Source organism: Myotis davidii, unplaced genomic scaffold (assembly GCF_000327345.1).
Source record: "Myotis davidii unplaced genomic scaffold, ASM32734v1 scaffold46, whole genome shotgun sequence".
Taxonomy (NCBI): domain Eukaryota; kingdom Metazoa; phylum Chordata; class Mammalia; order Chiroptera; family Vespertilionidae; genus Myotis; species Myotis davidii.
In genome coordinates this window covers 4,427,834-4,435,091 of record NW_006383006.1, presented here as the reverse complement: position 1 = coordinate 4,435,091, position 7,258 = coordinate 4,427,834, and positions in this window count along the sequence as shown.

The window sequence follows — 7,258 nt, the reverse complement described above, 5'->3', positions numbered from 1 at the left end:
AGCGCCCAGGCGCTCCGCTGGCCTCGTCTCCACGGCGTGAGTTCTGTGCCGACAGAACGCATCCTGCGGGTGTCCGTCCGGCACAGGCCCTTGTCCACCCACAACACCCGCGACAGAGGCAGAGGGTGTCCCTCCCGCGCGGATCACCGCGCCCAAAGGCCAGCGCGCAGCTGCGGTGGGAAGACATCAGAAAGCAGTCCCGCTGCCCGCGAGGCGACTTCCGCAGGGAGCGGTCTGCCTCTGTGCATGCCAGTGCCCCTCACTGGAACTCTTGTTTTCCCTTCCACCCTATTCCAAAGTCTTTCTTCTTCTTTTCTTTAAGTTGATTTTTAGAGAAAGGAAGGGAGTAAGAGAGGGAGAGAAACATTGATGTGAGAGTGAGTAATCCATCCTCCTGCACACCCCCACTGGGGATCAAGCCTGCAACCCCGGCATGTGCCCTTACCCAGAATTGAATGGGCAACTTTTAGGTGCACAACCAACTGAGCCACAATGGCCAGGGCCTTGCTCTTCTTTTTTTTTTTTAATTAAATCTTTATTGTTGAAAGTATTACATACACCCCCCTTCCTCCCTCATTGACCTCTTCTAGCCCTCCTGCACCCCCTGCCCCAGGCCTTCATCATCACACTATTGTCTGTTCTCATGGGTTGTGCATATAAGTTCTTTGATTGATCTCTTCCCACCCACTTCAGCCTTCCCTCTGAGATTCCGCAGTCTGTTCCATATTTCTATGTCCCCCCTCCACACCAGGCCTTCTCCACCCTATTGTCTGTGTCTATGGGTTAGGCACATATGCATACAAGTTCATTGGCTGATCTCTTCCCACCCACCCACCCTCCCCTGCCTTCCCTCTGAGATTCTGCAGTCTGTTCTGTGCTTCTATGTCTCTGGATCTATTTCGTTTCTCTTCTTTTAAGGCCTAGTTGGAGTCAACTCTAAAACCTTGGCCAACTTGGTTAGTCACTGAACTTTTCTTGGAACATTCCATCTGTACCACTTGTGTGACATGTTGGGAAGCACTACTAAATATCAACTATAACTAGCATGTGTTTTGTTCCCTTGAATAGACTATAAGTTCCTTGCGGGCATCAGGCCTTCTTTTCCATAACAGTCAGCAGATTGCCCAACACCAAGCATATTGCTATGCAAGGACCTTAGTAAGTCATTGCTTGATTGAAGGCCATCTTAGGGCAGCCAATAATTAGTCCAGTGGTTTTCAAACTTCAGCAGGCACCAATCACCTGGAGGGCTTGTTAAAACAGGTTGCTGGGCCACATCCTTAAAAGTTTCTGATTTGGTAGGTCTGTAATAGGACCCAAGAATTTGCATTTCCAACAAGTTTCCAGGTATTCTATAGAACTAGATGTACCAGTTAATAATGAGGATTTTTTTCAATAGATAGAGTTACACATATGTTGATATATATGTGATTTGATATGTATGGTATTTTGTTATATTGACAACAAGCTTCAAAACTTCATATATCAAATTTTCTGAAGGTGTTAATATCATAGATATTTTTACACTTAAAAATGTCAAATTTCGTGCCAAAAAAAGAGAGCATTTGTGGGAAGTTTTAATTCATTACTTTATTTTGAAGAAAAGTGCTGCTGAATACTTTGGGAAGCTTATGGTGAACATGCTCCATCTCAAGATACTTGTGAATGCTGGTTTAAATGCTTTAAAAGTGATGAGTTCGATGCGAAAGACAAAGAACATCCAGATCAACCGAAAAAGTTTGAAGACCAACAATTACAAGCATTTTTGGATGAAGCTGCGTGTCAAACTCAAAAACAACTTGCAGAAAGATTAAACGTTGCTCAGTAAACAATTTCCAGTCGTTTATAAGCAATGGGAACGATTTTAAAGGAAGGAAAATGGGTGCCACATCAACTGAACGAAAGACAAATGGAAAACCAAAAAGTCATCAATAAAATGTTGCTTCAACGGCATGAAAGAACGGCTTTTTTGCATTGAACTGTGACTGGCGATGAAAAGTGGATTTATTTTGAGAATCCCAAATGCACAGAATCATGGGTTGATCCAGGTCAACCATCAACATCGACTGCAAGGCCAAATCGCTTCGGAAAGAAGACAATGCTCTGTGTTTGGTGGGATCGGGAAGGTGTGGTGTATTATGAGCTTCTAAAACCAGGTGGAAACGTTAATACTGATCAATATGGACAACAAATAATCAATTTCAACCACGCTTTGATCGTGAATGACCAGAATGTTCCAGAAGACGTGGCAAAGTAATTTTGCTTCATGATGATGCACTATCACACACTTCAAAACCAGTTAAGGAAGTATTAACCCACTTGCCATATTCACCAGACCTTGCTCCTTCAGATTACCACTTGTTCCGATCGATGGCACATGCACTTTCTGAGCAGCACTTCAAAACGTACGAAGAAGTGGAAAATTGGGTCTCTGAATGGTTTGCCTCAAAACAAGAAAAGTTCTATTGGGACGGTATCCATAAATTACCTGAAAGATGGGGGAAATGTGTAGCTAGTGATGGACATTACTTTGAATAAAGCACTTTTAAAAATATATATATATATTTTATTGATTTTTTACAGAGAGGAAGGGAGAGAGATAGAGAGTTAGAAACATCAATGAGAGAGAAACATCGATCAGCTGCCTCCTGCACATCTCCCACTGGGGATGTGCCCACAACTGAGGTATATGCCCTTGACTGGAATCGAACTTGGGACCCCTCAGTCCGCAGGCCGACGCTCTATCCACTGAACCAAACTGGTTTCGGTGATTAAAGCACTTTTGATGCTTCTCTTGAAATTATCATGTTTTCTTTGATTACAAAATCCGCATTATTAACCGGTTAATAATGCAGAGTAATTATTAACCAGTTAATGCCGATCAACTATTAACTGGTTAAAAATGCCGATTAACTATTCATCAGTTAATAGTGCGGATTAACTGTTAACCGGTTAAAAATGTGGATTTTGTAATCAAAGATCCACTCCAGCCCTAACCGGTTTGGCTCAGTGGATAGAGCGTCTGCCTGCAGACTGAAAGGTCCCAGGTTCGATTCCGGTCAAGGGCATGTACCTTGGTTGCGGGCACATCCCCAGTAGGAGGTGTGCAGGAGGCAGCTGATCGATGTTTCTAACTCTCTATCCTTCTCCCTTCCTCTCTGTAAAAAATCAATAAAATATATATTTTTAAAAAACATTTTTAATAAAAATAGAGTCAGAAATGCCTCAGTTGCCAGGCTGCAGTTAGAGAGGGTCAAGTCAAAAAGAGAAATACAGACAGCCAGATATAATTTTTTTAAACCCTCACCCAAGGATATTTTTATTGATTTGAGAGAAAGGAAAGGAGAGAGAGAGAGAGAGAGAGAGAGAGAGAGAGAGAGAGAGGAACATTGTGTTGCCTCCTGTAGGTGCCCGGACCAGGATCTAACCCAAAACCTGGATATGTGCTCTGACCAGGAATCGAACTTGCCACCTTTTGGTGTACTGGCAACAGGCCAACCAACTGAGCCACACTGGCCAGGGCCAGATATGGGGTATTTAGACACACAGACACACTCACACTCACACTCACACTCACACATGAAACACTTCCTCTTTAGGCGAAACTCTGCCATCCCTAAGTGAAATTTTGAAGAGGACAAATTTTTTTCTTTCCCACATTTGGACTCGTCTGCTGGTTCAGAAACCCCAAACTTATTGCTCTCTTCCTACTTCCTAAATCTGCTTTTGGGGGGAAGTCTCATTGTTTGAAAGTCCCCTGTGATTACAAATCAAACTTCTAGGGAGTTACCTTTCTGCTTCATCTTCGGCACGGAGTGGCACTGTTTTTGGCTGAGGAATTTCAGGCGCGGTGTGTTTAGCAGGCACAGCAACCATCCCCACCACCCCTGGAACCACACCTGCAGGTCGTTTTCCCCCAAGCCCCACGGCACAGATTCCCTGCTTCTCAACCTGTGGGTCGCGACCCCTTCAGCGGTCAAACGACCCTTCCACGGGGGTCGCCTAAGACCATCCTGCATATCAGATATTTACATGACGATTCATAACAGTAGCAACATTACAGTGATGAAGTAGCAACGAAAATAATTTTATGGTTGGGTCACAACATGAGGAATTGTATTTAAAGGGCCAGAAGGTTGAGAACCACTGCTCTAAGATGATGAAGAACATAATCTGTGGCCTGCCCCATTCCTTAAGTGAAACTTCCCAACTCTCACCTCTTTAACCAGTAGTTGGGAAAGAATAGGTCCTTGGGCATAGGGCTGGGGAAACTACCAGGACTCCATGGCTCACCTTGGTATCCTCTTGGTCTACTGTCCCCAGTCCTGTCCCCCGCACCCCTGCCCTGCCCCCCAACTCTGAAAACGAAGCCACTGCTTCCTGAGAAGGCAGAGAGTGGGCAGATACTTAATTGACCTGAGTAAGGAAATGCTAGCGTTCAACCTAGCTAGCTCCATCCATAAGGGACTGTTGGGCCCTTCCTCTCCCTTGCAGGCCCTTCTTACTCCCCGGGGATAGATCATAGCTGGCCCCTGTTCTGTTCTGAGGACAGGAATTGTTGGGACAGCTGCGCCTGCATTAGGTCAAATACATTTCCTGTTGATTTGATTAGTTTCCTTCCAAGCAATGCGTTTATGGAAGGAAGGGAGATTTTTGCAGGCATAGGCAGCCAACCTCCTCCAGTCACACACACACACACACACACACACACACACACACACACACGCGCGCGCACACACACACTTTCTCCCCATCCACCCACATAGCGTCAGTCACATTTAGAGTTTGCATAAATGCACACCCTCCCTCATATATCACAATGCACACCCTCTCACCCACCTACACACCTCTCCCACAAAATCACACCTGCTTGCATACCGTTAAAGTAAGTTCTATACCATGGGGGGTGGGGGGAGAGGAGATAGGTAAGAAGAATGGGTGTGAGTGAGGGCTCAGGAAGGCAAGCATCCTATGTAGGATCTGGGAACTCTGAAGATCATGACCCTATAGTCCGCACTACTCCGCAAGTAGAAATACTAAGAATTGGGAGGGATTCAGAAGGAGGGGCAGAGGAAGCAGGAACTCAGGGCTCCTGGCCCCACAGGGGAAGTGTGCTGCTGGAGGGGCACAGTGCCGTGCCTCAGGTCTGCAGCTGAGATAGGAAGTTGGACAAGGCTCTGAGTAAAGAATGCAATGGCATCCATGACATGTCGGAGAAGCCAATTTGACGAGTGGGAAATGATGGCCCTTGGGCTGGGATTCTTTGTCAGAGTTCAGGAAGTAGCAGGGAGGGGATGCGGGGAGGGAAGGAAGTGGAAGGCTGGGCTTGGGCTCTGGGTTTACCATTCTCTAGGAAGGGTCTTTCCAACATCAGTCAGAGTCAATAAAAGGAGGCTTCCTGCCCTGGCCGATTTGGCTCAGTGGATAGAGCATTGGCCTGCGGACTGAAGGGTCCTGGGTTCGATTTCGGTCAAGGGCATGTATCTAGGTTGCAGGCACATCCCCAGTAGCGGGTGTGCAGGAGGCAGCTGATGGATGTTTCTCTCTCATCAATGTTTCTAACTCTCTATCCCTTTCCCTTCCTCTTTGTAAAAAATCAATAAAATATACTTTTTTTAAAAAAGGAGGCTTCCTTCCGCTGCACATGTGTAGTCCTGAGGAGAGGAGAGGTGGGGGCGAGAGCCTTGAGGAGTGACAAGTGCTCAATCAAGAGCAGGACGGGCAGCAGCCACATCGCCCTTGTAGCGGCCCTTGCGAATCTGGTTTCAGTCCCAGACTATTGTCTGCCTGCCCTGATCCGATTCGGCCCAAGCTCAGAATCTGTGGGTTCTAGAACAGAACAAAAAAAACTTTTATTTTCCCTTTAAGAAAGGGTCCTGGAGCCATCCCACAGTGTCCAAGAAAATTGGTAGAGCGCTCAGCTAAACCGAAGACTCGGCCCCTGCGATGCAACAGACAGCGCTTCCGGAGTCTCTCCCCGTGCTGCCGCCTGGGGGCGCCCCCACCTGGGTCTGAGGCTCCTCCAGCACTCTTGTTGTTTTCCTAGTAATTAACAAACAAGCACTGATGGGGCCAAGTGAGGAAGAGGCAGGCTCCGGCTGCTCGGAAAGATCCCTGGGAAGATCCCATGTGGCTGTGGAAAAACAGGGGCCTAAGTGGCTTGTCCCTCCTCCCCGCCCCGGAGTTCTGGGAAGGGCCCTCCGGAGTGAGCCCCAGGGCCCAAGTCAAGACCAGGGCAAGGGGAGGGCAACGTCTGGAAGCCTAGATTTGGAACCAGCTCTGCATCTGCGCGACAGGATGTCCGTGGGCACAGCCACCCTAGTGATTACTGGTTGTGGGACAGGCCAAGCGCTGAGGAAATTATTTCACAGGCATCTGCCTATTTATTTACAGAGCGCCTACTGTGTGCAAGGTGTCCTATTAATAACTAATGTTTTTTTAAAAATATATTTTATTGATTTTTTACAGAGAGGAAGGGAGAGAGATAGAGAGCTAGAAACATCGATGAGAGAGAGACATCGATCAGCTGCCTCCTGCACACCCCCTACTGGGGATGTGCCCGCAACCCAGGCACTTGCCCTTGACCGGAATCGAACCCGGGACCTTTCAGTCCACAGGCCGACGCTCTATCCACTGAGCCAAACCGGTTCCGGCAATAACTAATGTTTTATTGGCTATTGTAATAATACAGCCAACTTTCATAACATGCCCTGGGGGGTGGGGTGGGGGGTAGAAGTTGAGGAAGCAACTAGGAAGAAGAACAACTCCCAAAGATGTGGGCTACTGGGCTTTGGCAAAGCAGATACAACCCGAGGATTACCAAGAAGAGCTTGGAAAACTCAAGACTCAAGGCCCAAGGCCTTGGAGATAAAGGGGTGGGAAGTGAAGCATGAATTGGGGAAACTGGGTGAAAGGCTCATGAAAGAAGCACGAGGGGTTCCAGGAGATCCGAGGGGTTCCGGGAGCCCCGAGTCACCGAGTCAGGACACTGTGGGGGGAGAGGGCTGGGGGCTGGAGTGTCTGAGGCATTGAGACGCTTTATATCCCGGGAGGCAGGTGCTGGGCTTCGGAGTCCGAGTCTGGACAGAAGTTGGGATGCGGTGGAGGCTTCCAGCAAGGCTTTCAGGGGAAGGACCTGGAGTTTGGGGTTTGAAAAGACGCTGGATTGTGTTTTGGGGAAGGAGGGGCGTGGCTGGGGTGCCCATCCCGGGGACCCATCCCGATCCTCGGGCTCGGGCCCGGGGTAGCCCGGGGGTGC